A 9,339-nucleotide genomic window follows, 5' to 3' on the forward strand; every position below is an offset into this window, starting at 1 on the left:
AAAAAAAAAAGAGACGCAGTCGGTAGGACTCGAACCTACGCTCCCAGAGGGAATCTGATTTCTAGTCAGACGCCTTAACCACTCGGCCACGACTGCTCGCAGCCAAAAGTCCCCTCGAATCGTGAAAAATCAAACCGTTCTGCGCAGAATGTTGACAGGAAACGAACTCCGTGCACTGATTACGGCAGGGCTACCAGCGCTACGAGACGAGCCATTACGGAAGCGTTAAAATCTTCGCCCGGACAGGGACTCGAACCCTGGACCCTTAGGTTAAAAGCCTAATGCTCTACCGACTGAGCTATCCGGGCTCACGCTTGCTGTGGATGGAGCAGCTGCAGGCAATGTGAATAACTGGAACGCGTGTGTAGGCGTACTACGGTAATTGCTGGCTTCTGGCGCAACTGGCGACTTCACCGACTTGCCACTGACGCTGGTAGCAGCCCAACAGCGGACCAGTGCCTCTTCTCCCTTTACCCCGGTGCTGACAGTAATTGCATCTCGTGCCTGTTTTCCCCGATTACGCTCGGTTGAAGCTCCGGAAGGAGGGCGACAAACGAGGGTTGGAGGGCCAAAACATGGAGGGTCGTGTGCGCAAAAACTTCCCTTCCGGTACCGGGAATCGAACCCGGGCCTCCTGGGTGAAAGCCAGGTATCCTAGCCACTAGACCACACCGGATTTGCTCGATAAATGTCAGATTTACTCCCTCTCCTCTCGCTTTTCGTGCTGAATCCGGACTTAGTGGTGTTCTCTGTTTGCGAGCATATTTGCGCTTGCAGACTGGCATGGCGCACAGCTCGAAACTGACAATTCATTGCAGTTTGCATCATATTTTACTCACAACAGGGGAGGAGAAAGGTCAAAGCTGTACCTTGCCATAGCTGGATGTAAACATTTTAACGCTGAGGCGTGGGCTCCTTGTGGATAACAAACGACAATTCAGTTCGTTCCCTAGCAACAGCAACGCCGTTAATTCAGCCATGATGTACAGCAAATTAAATGCCCCGGGTGAGGATCGAACTCACGACCTTAAGATTATGAGACTTACGCGCTACCCACTGCGCTACCGAGGCACGTTTGCAAGCAACGTCCCAGGAAACTTGGTAAGTCTCGCATATTAGAGATAGACAGTTTGCGCTTTCTCAAGAATCTGTTGTGTTGCTACACGTGCTTTCCCGAATTGCTAGATTAAACTGCTGCCGCGGCTTTTTCAACGGAAAGCAGCACTGCCTGAGGTTACAGTACATCGCCCTTGCGGCACCTGAACACAGCGGCCTGTAGGGCCAGGCTGACGCTAGAGTTCAGAAATAGCACGCGTCCGTCCAAGTACGGTCTCTTGCGTGCTGCGTGTTTGGTTCTTCTCACAGCGAATCCTGCTATACATTCCTGAGGCTGACGCAGCTCAAACGAGCAATCGGCGCGGCAGCATTATAGCGAGAACAGCAAAACGATGCATCGGCCGGGAATCGAACCCGGGCCGCCCGAGTGGTAGGCGAACAACCTACCACTTTTTTAGTTGTTGTTCTCATTTTTTTAGTTGCATTTGTTGGGGGCGGTCGGCCGTGCTTCCCGAGCATATTCCAGAGTAGCTGTCTGCAGGGAAAGTGGGATTGCCACCCAACGACGCCGGATACAGCCGAAAAAAGTGCTACACACGCGGAGTCCCCCACTACACTGCCTTAAAGCGACCGCTCATCACTATCGTGTGAGTAACCTTGCGGCCGCGGCGACGAGTCTTGCCCAAAGACGCAGCGTGCGTGGAGGCGCTGCCCGAACGCGTGTGGATGCACCCTCCTACCTCGTAAAGCGCCTACAGCTACTATCACCGTGGGCCGCTGCCGGCGGGCGGGAAGCCGACACAGCGCGGCGTTACGAGCAGCGGCTGTGCGGTGGTGGTGTAATGGTGAGCATAGTTGCCTTCCCAGCAGTTGATCCGGGTTCGATTCCCGGCCACCGCAACGGGCGCAAATTTTTACGTCTGAGTATGTGAGCCACGTGCTGTTACATTAACGTTTTCTTTCCGTCGTTGCTCCACTCCAGGCCATCCTGTAGTATGTCCCGACTTGTCCCGACTTTGCTCGGCTGACGCGAAAGCTGACGCTTGGAATTCGCCCTTATCAAGAGGACAGGCGATATAAACGGCTGTGAGAGGTGAGGTGTAGCGAAGTACAGGCAAACTGCGAAGTTTTGTGCTCCTTCTTCTTAAACAAAAAAATAAAAAAAAAAGAGACGCAGTCGGTAGGACTCGAACCTACGCTCCCAGAGGGAATCTGATTTCTAGTCAGACGCCTTAACCACTCGGCCACGACTGCTCGCAGCCAAAAGTCCCCTCGAATCGTGAAAAATCAAACCGTTCTGCGCAGAATGTTGACAGGAAACGAACTCCGTGCACTGATTACGGCAGGGCTACCAGCGCTACGAGACGAGCCATTACGGAAGCGTTAAAATCTTCGCCCGGACAGGGACTCGAACCCTGGACCCTTAGGTTAAAAGCCTAATGCTCTACCGACTGAGCTATCCGGGCTCACGCTTGCTGTGGATGGAGCAGCTGCAGGCAATGTGAATAACTGGAACGCGTGTGTAGGCGTACTACGGTAATTGCTGGCTTCTGGCGCAACTGGCGACTTCACCGACTTGCCACTGACGCTGGTAGCAGCCCAACAGCGGACCAGTGCCTCTTCTCCCTTTACCCCGGTGCTGACAGTAATTGCATCTCGTGCCTGTTTTCCCCGATTACGCTCGGTTGAAGCTCCGGAAGGAGGGCGACAAACGAGGGTTGGAGGGCCAAAACATGGAGGGTCGTGTGCGCAAAAACTTCCCTTCCGGTACCGGGAATCGAACCCGGGCCTCCTGGGTGAAAGCCAGGTATCCTAGCCACTAGACCACACCGGATTTGCTCGATAAACGTCAGATTTACTCCCTCTCCTCTCGCTTTTCGTGCTGAATCCGGACTTAGTGGTGTTCTCTGTTTGCGAGCATATTTGCGCTTGCAGACTGGCATGGCGCACAGCTCGAAACTGACAATTCATTGCAGTTTGCATCATATTTTACTCACAACAGGGGAGGAGAAAGGTCAAAGCTGTACCTTGCCATAGCTGGATGTAAACATTTTAACGCTGAGGCGTGGGCTCCTTGTGGATAACAAACGACAATTCAGTTCGTTCCCTAGCAACAACAACGCCGTTAATTCAGCCATGATGTACAGCAAATTAAATGCCCCGGGTGAGGATCGAACTCACGACCTTAAGATTATGAGACTTACGCGCTACCCACTGCGCTACCGAGGCACGTTTGCAAGCAACGTCCCAGGAAACTTGGTAAGTCTCGCATATTAGAGATAGACAGTTTGCGCTTTCTCAAGAATCTGTTGTGTTGCTACACGTGCTTTCCCGAATTGCTAGATTAAACTGCTGCCGCGGCTTTTTCAACGGAAAGCAGCACTGCCTGAGGTTACAGTACATCGCCCTTGCGGCACCTGAACACAGCGGCCTGTAGGGCCAGGCTGACGCTAGAGTTCAGAAATAGCACGCGTCCGTCCAAGTACGGTCTCTTGCGTGCTGCGTGTTTGGTTCTTCTCACAGCGAATCCTGCTATACATTCCTGAGGCTGACGCAGCTCAAACGAGCAATCGGCGCGGCAGCATTATAGCGAGAACAGCAAAACGATGCATCGGCCGGGAATCGAACCCGGGCCGCCCGAGTGGTAGGCGAACAACCTACCACTTTTTTAGTTGTTGTTCTCATTTTTTTAGTTGCATTTGTTGGGGGCGGTCGGCCGTGCTTCCCGAGCATATTCCAGAGTAGCTGTCTGCAGGGAAAGTGGGATTGCCACCCAACGACGCCGGATACAGCCGAAAAAAGTGCTACACACGCGGAGTCCCCCACTACACTGCCTTAAAGCGACCGCTCATCACTATCGTGTGAGTAACCTTGCGGCCGCGGCGACGAGTCTTGCCCAAAGACGCAGCGTGCGTGGAGGCGCTGCCCGAACGCGTGTGGATGCACCCTCCTACCTCGTAAAGCGCCTACAGCTACTATCACCGTGGGCCGCTGCCGGCGGGCGGGAAGCCGACACAGCGCGGCGTTACGAGCAGCGGCTGTGCGGTGGTGGTGTAATGGTGAGCATAGTTGCCTTCCCAGCAGTTGATCCGGGTTCGATTCCCGGCCACCGCAACGGGCGCAAATTTTTACGTCTGAGTATGTGAGCCACGTGCTGTTACATTAACGTTTTCTTTCCGTCGTTGCTCCACTCCAGGCCATCCTGTAGTATGTCCCGACTTGTCCCGACTTTGCTCGGCTGACGCGAAAGCTGACGCTTGGAATTCGCCCTTATCAAGAGGACAGGCGATATAAACGGCTGTGAGAGGTGAGGTGTAGCGAAGTACAGGCAAACTGCGAAGTTTTGTGCTCCTTCTTCTTAAACAAAAAAATAAAAAAAAAAGAGACGCAGTCGGTAGGACTCGAACCTACGCTCCCAGAGGGAATCTGATTTCTAGTCAGACGCCTTAACCACTCGGCCACGACTGCTCGCAGCCAAAAGTCCCCTCGAATCGTGAAAAATCAAACCGTTCTGCGCAGAATGTTGACAGGAAACGAACTCCGTGCACTGATTACGGCAGGGCTACCAGCGCTACGAGACGAGCCATTACGGAAGCGTTAAAATCTTCGCCCGGACAGGGACTCGAACCCTGGACCCTTAGGTTAAAAGCCTAATGCTCTACCGACTGAGCTATCCGGGCTCACGCTTGCTGTGGATGGAGCAGCTGCAGGCAATGTGAATAACTGGAACGCGTGTGTAGGCGTACTACGGTAATTGCTGGCTTCTGGCGCAACTGGCGACTTCACCGACTTGCCACTGACGCTGGTAGCAGCCCAACAGCGGACCAGTGCCTCTTCTCCCTTTACCCCGGTGCTGACAGTAATTGCATCTCGTGCCTGTTTTCCCCGATTACGCTCGGTTGAAGCTCCGGAAGGAGGGCGACAAACGAGGGTTGGAGGGCCAAAACATGGAGGGTCGTGTGCGCAAAAACTTCCCTTCCGGTACCGGGAATCGAACCCGGGCCTCCTGGGTGAAAGCCAGGTATCCTAGCCACTAGACCACACCGGATTTGCTCGATAAACGTCAGATTTACTCCCTCTCCTCTCGCTTTTCGTGCTGAATCCGGACTTAGTGGTGTTCTCTGTTTGCGAGCATATTTGCGCTTGCAGACTGGCATGGCGCACAGCTCGAAACTGACAATTCATTGCAGTTTGCATCATATTTTACTCACAACAGGGGAGGAGAAAGGTCAAAGCTGTACCTTGCCATAGCTGGATGTAAACATTTTAACGCTGAGGCGTGGGCTCCTTGTGGATAACAAACGACAATTCAGTTCGTTCCCTAGCAACAACAACGCCGTTAATTCAGCCATGATGTACAGCAAATTAAATGCCCCGGGTGAGGATCGAACTCACGACCTTAAGATTATGAGACTTACGCGCTACCCACTGCGCTACCGAGGCACGTTTGCAAGCAACGTCCCAGGAAACTTGGTAAGTCTCGCATATTAGAGATAGACAGTTTGCGCTTTCTCAAGAATCTGTTGTGTTGCTACACGTGCTTTCCCGAATTGCTAGATTAAACTGCTGCCGCGGCTTTTTCAACGGAAAGCAGCACTGCCTGAGGTTACAGTACATCGCCCTTGCGGCACCTGAACACAGCGGCCTGTAGGGCCAGGCTGACGCTAGAGTTCAGAAATAGCACGCGTCCGTCCAAGTACGGTCTCTTGCGTGCTGCGTGTTTGGTTCTTCTCACAGCGAATCCTGCTATACATTCCTGAGGCTGACGCAGCTCAAACGAGCAATCGGCGCGGCAGCATTATAGCGAGAACAGCAAAACGATGCATCGGCCGGGAATCGAACCCGGGCCGCCCGAGTGGTAGGCGAACAACCTACCACTTTTTTAGTTGTTGTTCTCATTTTTTTAGTTGCATTTGTTGGGGGCGGTCGGCCGTGCTTCCCGAGCATATTCCAGAGTAGCTGTCTGCAGGGAAAGTGGGATTGCCACCCAACGACGCCGGATACAGCCGAAAAAAGTGCTACACACGCGGAGTCCCCCACTACACTGCCTTAAAGCGACCGCTCATCACTATCGTGTGAGTAACCTTGCGGCCGCGGCGACGAGTCTTGCCCAAAGACGCAGCGTGCGTGGAGGCGCTGCCCGAACGCGTGTGGATGCACCCTCCTACCTCGTAAAGCGCCTACAGCTACTATCACCGTGGGCCGCTGCCGGCGGGCGGGAAGCCGACACAGCGCGGCGTTACGAGCAGCGGCTGTGCGGTGGTGGTGTAATGGTGAGCATAGTTGCCTTCCCAGCAGTTGATCCGGGTTCGATTCCCGGCCACCGCAACGGGCGCAAATTTTTACGTCTGAGTATGTGAGCCACGTGCTGTTACATTAACGTTTTCTTTCCGTCGTTGCTCCACTCCAGGCCATCCTGTAGTATGTCCCGACTTGTCCCGACTTTGCTCGGCTGACGCGAAAGCTGACGCTTGGAATTCGCCCTTATCAAGAGGACAGGCGATATAAACGGCTGTGAGAGGTGAGGTGTAGCGAAGTACAGGCAAACTGCGAAGTTTTGTGCTCCTTCTTCTTAAACAAAAAAATAAAAAAAAAAGAGACGCAGTCGGTAGGACTCGAACCTACGCTCCCAGAGGGAATCTGATTTCTAGTCAGACGCCTTAACCACTCGGCCACGACTGCTCGCAGCCAAAAGTCCCCTCGAATCGTGAAAAATCAAACCGTTCTGCGCAGAATGTTGACAGGAAACGAACTCCGTGCACTGATTACGGCAGGGCTACCAGCGCTACGAGACGAGCCATTACGGAAGCGTTAAAATCTTCGCCCGGACAGGGACTCGAACCCTGGACCCTTAGGTTAAAAGCCTAATGCTCTACCGACTGAGCTATCCGGGCTCACGCTTGCTGTGGATGGAGCAGCTGCAGGCAATGTGAATAACTGGAACGCGTGTGTAGGCGTACTACGGTAATTGCTGGCTTCTGGCGCAACTGGCGACTTCACCGACTTGCCACTGACGCTGGTAGCAGCCCAACAGCGGACCAGTGCCTCTTCTCCCTTTACCCCGGTGCTGACAGTAATTGCATCTCGTGCCTGTTTTCCCCGATTACGCTCGGTTGAAGCTCCGGAAGGAGGGCGACAAACGAGGGTTGGAGGGCCAAAACATGGAGGGTCGTGTGCGCAAAAACTTCCCTTCCGGTACCGGGAATCGAACCCGGGCCTCCTGGGTGAAAGCCAGGTATCCTAGCCACTAGACCACACCGGATTTGCTCGATAAACGTCAGATTTACTCCCTCTCGTCTCGCTTTTCGTGCTGAATCCGGACTTAGTGGTGTTCTCTGTTTGCGAGCATATTTGCGCTTGCAGACTGGCATGGCGCACAGCTCGAAACTGACAATTCATTGCAGTTTGCATCATATTTTACTCACAACAGGGGAGGAGAAAGGTCAAAGCTGTACCTTGCCATAGCTGGATGTAAACATTTTAACGCTGAGGCGTGGGCTCCTTGTGGATAACAAACGACAATTCAGTTCGTTCCCTAGCAACAACAACGCCGTTAATTCAGCCATGATGTACAGCAAATTAAATGCCCCGGGTGAGGATCGAACTCACGACCTTAAGATTATGAGACTTACGCGCTACCCACTGCGCTACCGAGGCACGTTTGCAAGCAACGTCCCAGGAAACTTGGTAAGTCTCGCATATTAGAGATAGACAGTTTGCGCTTTCTCAAGAATCTGTTGTGTTGCTACACGTGCTTTCCCGAATTGCTAGATTAAACTGCTGCCGCGGCTTTTTCAACGGAAAGCAGCACTGCCTGAGGTTACAGTACATCGCCCTTGCGGCACCTGAACACAGCGGCCTGTAGGGCCAGGCTGACGCTAGAGTTCAGAAATAGCACGCGTCCGTCCAAGTACGGTCTCTTGCGTGCTGCGTGTTTGGTTCTTCTCACAGCGAATCCTGCTATACATTCCTGAGGCTGACGCAGCTCAAACGAGCAATCGGCGCGGCAGCATTATAGCGAGAACAGCAAAACGATGCATCGGCCGGGAATCGAACCCGGGCCGCCCGAGTGGTAGGCGAACAACCTACCACTTTTTTAGTTGTTGTTCTCATTTTTTTAGTTGCATTTGTTGGGGGCGGTCGGCCGTGCTTCCCGAGCATATTCCAGAGTAGCTGTCTGCAGGGAAAGTGGGATTGCCACCCAACGACGCCGGATACAGCCGAAAAAAGTGCTACACACGCGGAGTCCCCCACTACACTGCCTTAAAGCGACCGCTCATCACTATCGTGTGAGTAACCTTGCGGCCGCGGCGACGAGTCTTGCCCAAAGACGCAGCGTGCGTGGAGGCGCTGCCCGAACGCGTGTGGATGCACCCTCCTACCTCGTAAAGCGCCTACAGCTACTATCACCGTGGGCCGCTGCCGGCGGGCGGGAAGCCGACACAGCGCGGCGTTACGAGCAGCGGCTGTGCGGTGGTGGTGTAATGGTGAGCATAGTTGCCTTCCCAGCAGTTGATCCGGGTTCGATTCCCGGCCACCGCAACGGGCGCAAATTTTTACGTCTGAGTATGTGAGCCACGTGCTGTTACATTAACGTTTTCTTTCCGTCGTTGCTCCACTCCAGGCCATCCTGTAGTATGTCCCGACTTGTCCCGACTTTGCTCGGCTGACGCGAAAGCTGACGCTTGGAATTCGCCCTTATCAAGAGGACAGGCGATATAAACGGCTGTGAGAGGTGAGGTGTAGCGAAGTACAGGCAAACTGCGAAGTTTTGTGCTCCTTCTTCTTAAACAAAAAAATAAAAAAAAAAGAGACGCAGTCGGTAGGACTCGAACCTACGCTCCCAGAGGGAATCTGATTTCTAGTCAGACGCCTTAACCACTCGGCCACGACTGCTCGCAGCCAAAAGTCCCCTCGAATCGTGAAAAATCAAACCGTTCTGCGCAGAATGTTGACAGGAAACGAACTCCGTGCACTGATTACGGCAGGGCTACCAGCGCTACGAGACGAGCCATTACGGAAGCGTTAAAATCTTCGCCCGGACAGGGACTCGAACCCTGGACCCTTAGGTTAAAAGCCTAATGCTCTACCGACTGAGCTATCCGGGCTCACGCTTGCTGTGGATGGAGCAGCTGCAGGCAATGTGAATAACTGGAACGCGTGTGTAGGCGTACTACGGTAATTGCTGGCTTCTGGCGCAACTGGCGACTTCACCGACTTGCCACTGACGCTGGTAGCAGCCCAACAGCGGACCAGTGCCTCTTCTCCCTTTACCCCGGTGCT

General features: G+C 53.6%; 22 non-coding genes across 22 annotated transcripts; 4 read left to right on the plus strand and 18 right to left on the minus strand.

Moving 5' to 3' along the window:
• Positions 1-14: 14 nt before the first annotated feature.
• On the minus strand, positions 15-96 carry Trnas-aga (transfer RNA serine (anticodon AGA)). Its single transcript has one exon. It is a non-coding gene; the product is annotated as a tRNA-Ser (tRNA).
• A 139-nt stretch (positions 97-235) lies between these two features.
• Trnak-uuu (transfer RNA lysine (anticodon UUU)) lies at positions 236-308 on the minus strand. The gene has a single exon. It is a non-coding gene; the product is annotated as a tRNA-Lys (tRNA).
• A 296-nt stretch (positions 309-604) lies between these two features.
• Positions 605-676, minus strand: Trnae-uuc (transfer RNA glutamic acid (anticodon UUC)). The gene has a single exon. It is a non-coding gene; the product is annotated as a tRNA-Glu (tRNA).
• A 322-nt stretch (positions 677-998) lies between these two features.
• On the minus strand, positions 999-1,071 carry Trnam-cau (transfer RNA methionine (anticodon CAU)). Its single transcript has one exon. It is a non-coding gene; the product is annotated as a tRNA-Met (tRNA).
• An 813-nt stretch (positions 1,072-1,884) lies between these two features.
• Positions 1,885-1,956, plus strand: Trnag-ucc (transfer RNA glycine (anticodon UCC)). The gene has a single exon. It is a non-coding gene; the product is annotated as a tRNA-Gly (tRNA).
• A 272-nt stretch (positions 1,957-2,228) lies between these two features.
• Positions 2,229-2,310, minus strand: Trnas-aga (transfer RNA serine (anticodon AGA)). The gene has a single exon. It is a non-coding gene; the product is annotated as a tRNA-Ser (tRNA).
• Positions 2,311-2,449: 139 nt separating this feature from the next.
• Trnak-uuu (transfer RNA lysine (anticodon UUU)) lies at positions 2,450-2,522 on the minus strand. The gene has a single exon. It is a non-coding gene; the product is annotated as a tRNA-Lys (tRNA).
• Positions 2,523-2,818: 296 nt separating this feature from the next.
• Trnae-uuc (transfer RNA glutamic acid (anticodon UUC)) lies at positions 2,819-2,890 on the minus strand. Its single transcript has one exon. It is a non-coding gene; the product is annotated as a tRNA-Glu (tRNA).
• Positions 2,891-3,212: 322 nt separating this feature from the next.
• Trnam-cau (transfer RNA methionine (anticodon CAU)) lies at positions 3,213-3,285 on the minus strand. Its single transcript has one exon. It is a non-coding gene; the product is annotated as a tRNA-Met (tRNA).
• Positions 3,286-4,098: 813 nt separating this feature from the next.
• On the plus strand, positions 4,099-4,170 carry Trnag-ucc (transfer RNA glycine (anticodon UCC)). The gene has a single exon. It is a non-coding gene; the product is annotated as a tRNA-Gly (tRNA).
• Positions 4,171-4,442: 272 nt separating this feature from the next.
• Trnas-aga (transfer RNA serine (anticodon AGA)) lies at positions 4,443-4,524 on the minus strand. The gene has a single exon. It is a non-coding gene; the product is annotated as a tRNA-Ser (tRNA).
• Positions 4,525-4,663: 139 nt separating this feature from the next.
• On the minus strand, positions 4,664-4,736 carry Trnak-uuu (transfer RNA lysine (anticodon UUU)). The gene has a single exon. It is a non-coding gene; the product is annotated as a tRNA-Lys (tRNA).
• A 296-nt stretch (positions 4,737-5,032) lies between these two features.
• On the minus strand, positions 5,033-5,104 carry Trnae-uuc (transfer RNA glutamic acid (anticodon UUC)). Its single transcript has one exon. It is a non-coding gene; the product is annotated as a tRNA-Glu (tRNA).
• Positions 5,105-5,426: 322 nt separating this feature from the next.
• On the minus strand, positions 5,427-5,499 carry Trnam-cau (transfer RNA methionine (anticodon CAU)). The gene has a single exon. It is a non-coding gene; the product is annotated as a tRNA-Met (tRNA).
• An 813-nt stretch (positions 5,500-6,312) lies between these two features.
• Positions 6,313-6,384, plus strand: Trnag-ucc (transfer RNA glycine (anticodon UCC)). Its single transcript has one exon. It is a non-coding gene; the product is annotated as a tRNA-Gly (tRNA).
• Positions 6,385-6,656: 272 nt separating this feature from the next.
• On the minus strand, positions 6,657-6,738 carry Trnas-aga (transfer RNA serine (anticodon AGA)). The gene has a single exon. It is a non-coding gene; the product is annotated as a tRNA-Ser (tRNA).
• A 139-nt stretch (positions 6,739-6,877) lies between these two features.
• Trnak-uuu (transfer RNA lysine (anticodon UUU)) lies at positions 6,878-6,950 on the minus strand. The gene has a single exon. It is a non-coding gene; the product is annotated as a tRNA-Lys (tRNA).
• A 296-nt stretch (positions 6,951-7,246) lies between these two features.
• On the minus strand, positions 7,247-7,318 carry Trnae-uuc (transfer RNA glutamic acid (anticodon UUC)). Its single transcript has one exon. It is a non-coding gene; the product is annotated as a tRNA-Glu (tRNA).
• A 322-nt stretch (positions 7,319-7,640) lies between these two features.
• Positions 7,641-7,713, minus strand: Trnam-cau (transfer RNA methionine (anticodon CAU)). Its single transcript has one exon. It is a non-coding gene; the product is annotated as a tRNA-Met (tRNA).
• Positions 7,714-8,526: 813 nt separating this feature from the next.
• Positions 8,527-8,598, plus strand: Trnag-ucc (transfer RNA glycine (anticodon UCC)). The gene has a single exon. It is a non-coding gene; the product is annotated as a tRNA-Gly (tRNA).
• Positions 8,599-8,870: 272 nt separating this feature from the next.
• On the minus strand, positions 8,871-8,952 carry Trnas-aga (transfer RNA serine (anticodon AGA)). Its single transcript has one exon. It is a non-coding gene; the product is annotated as a tRNA-Ser (tRNA).
• Positions 8,953-9,091: 139 nt separating this feature from the next.
• Trnak-uuu (transfer RNA lysine (anticodon UUU)) lies at positions 9,092-9,164 on the minus strand. The gene has a single exon. It is a non-coding gene; the product is annotated as a tRNA-Lys (tRNA).
• Between the last annotated feature and the right edge of the window lie 175 nt (positions 9,165-9,339).

The sequence above is a fragment of the Schistocerca serialis genome, chromosome 4, assembly GCF_023864345.2.
Source record: "Schistocerca serialis cubense isolate TAMUIC-IGC-003099 chromosome 4, iqSchSeri2.2, whole genome shotgun sequence".
NCBI classification, from domain to species: domain Eukaryota; kingdom Metazoa; phylum Arthropoda; class Insecta; order Orthoptera; family Acrididae; genus Schistocerca; species Schistocerca serialis.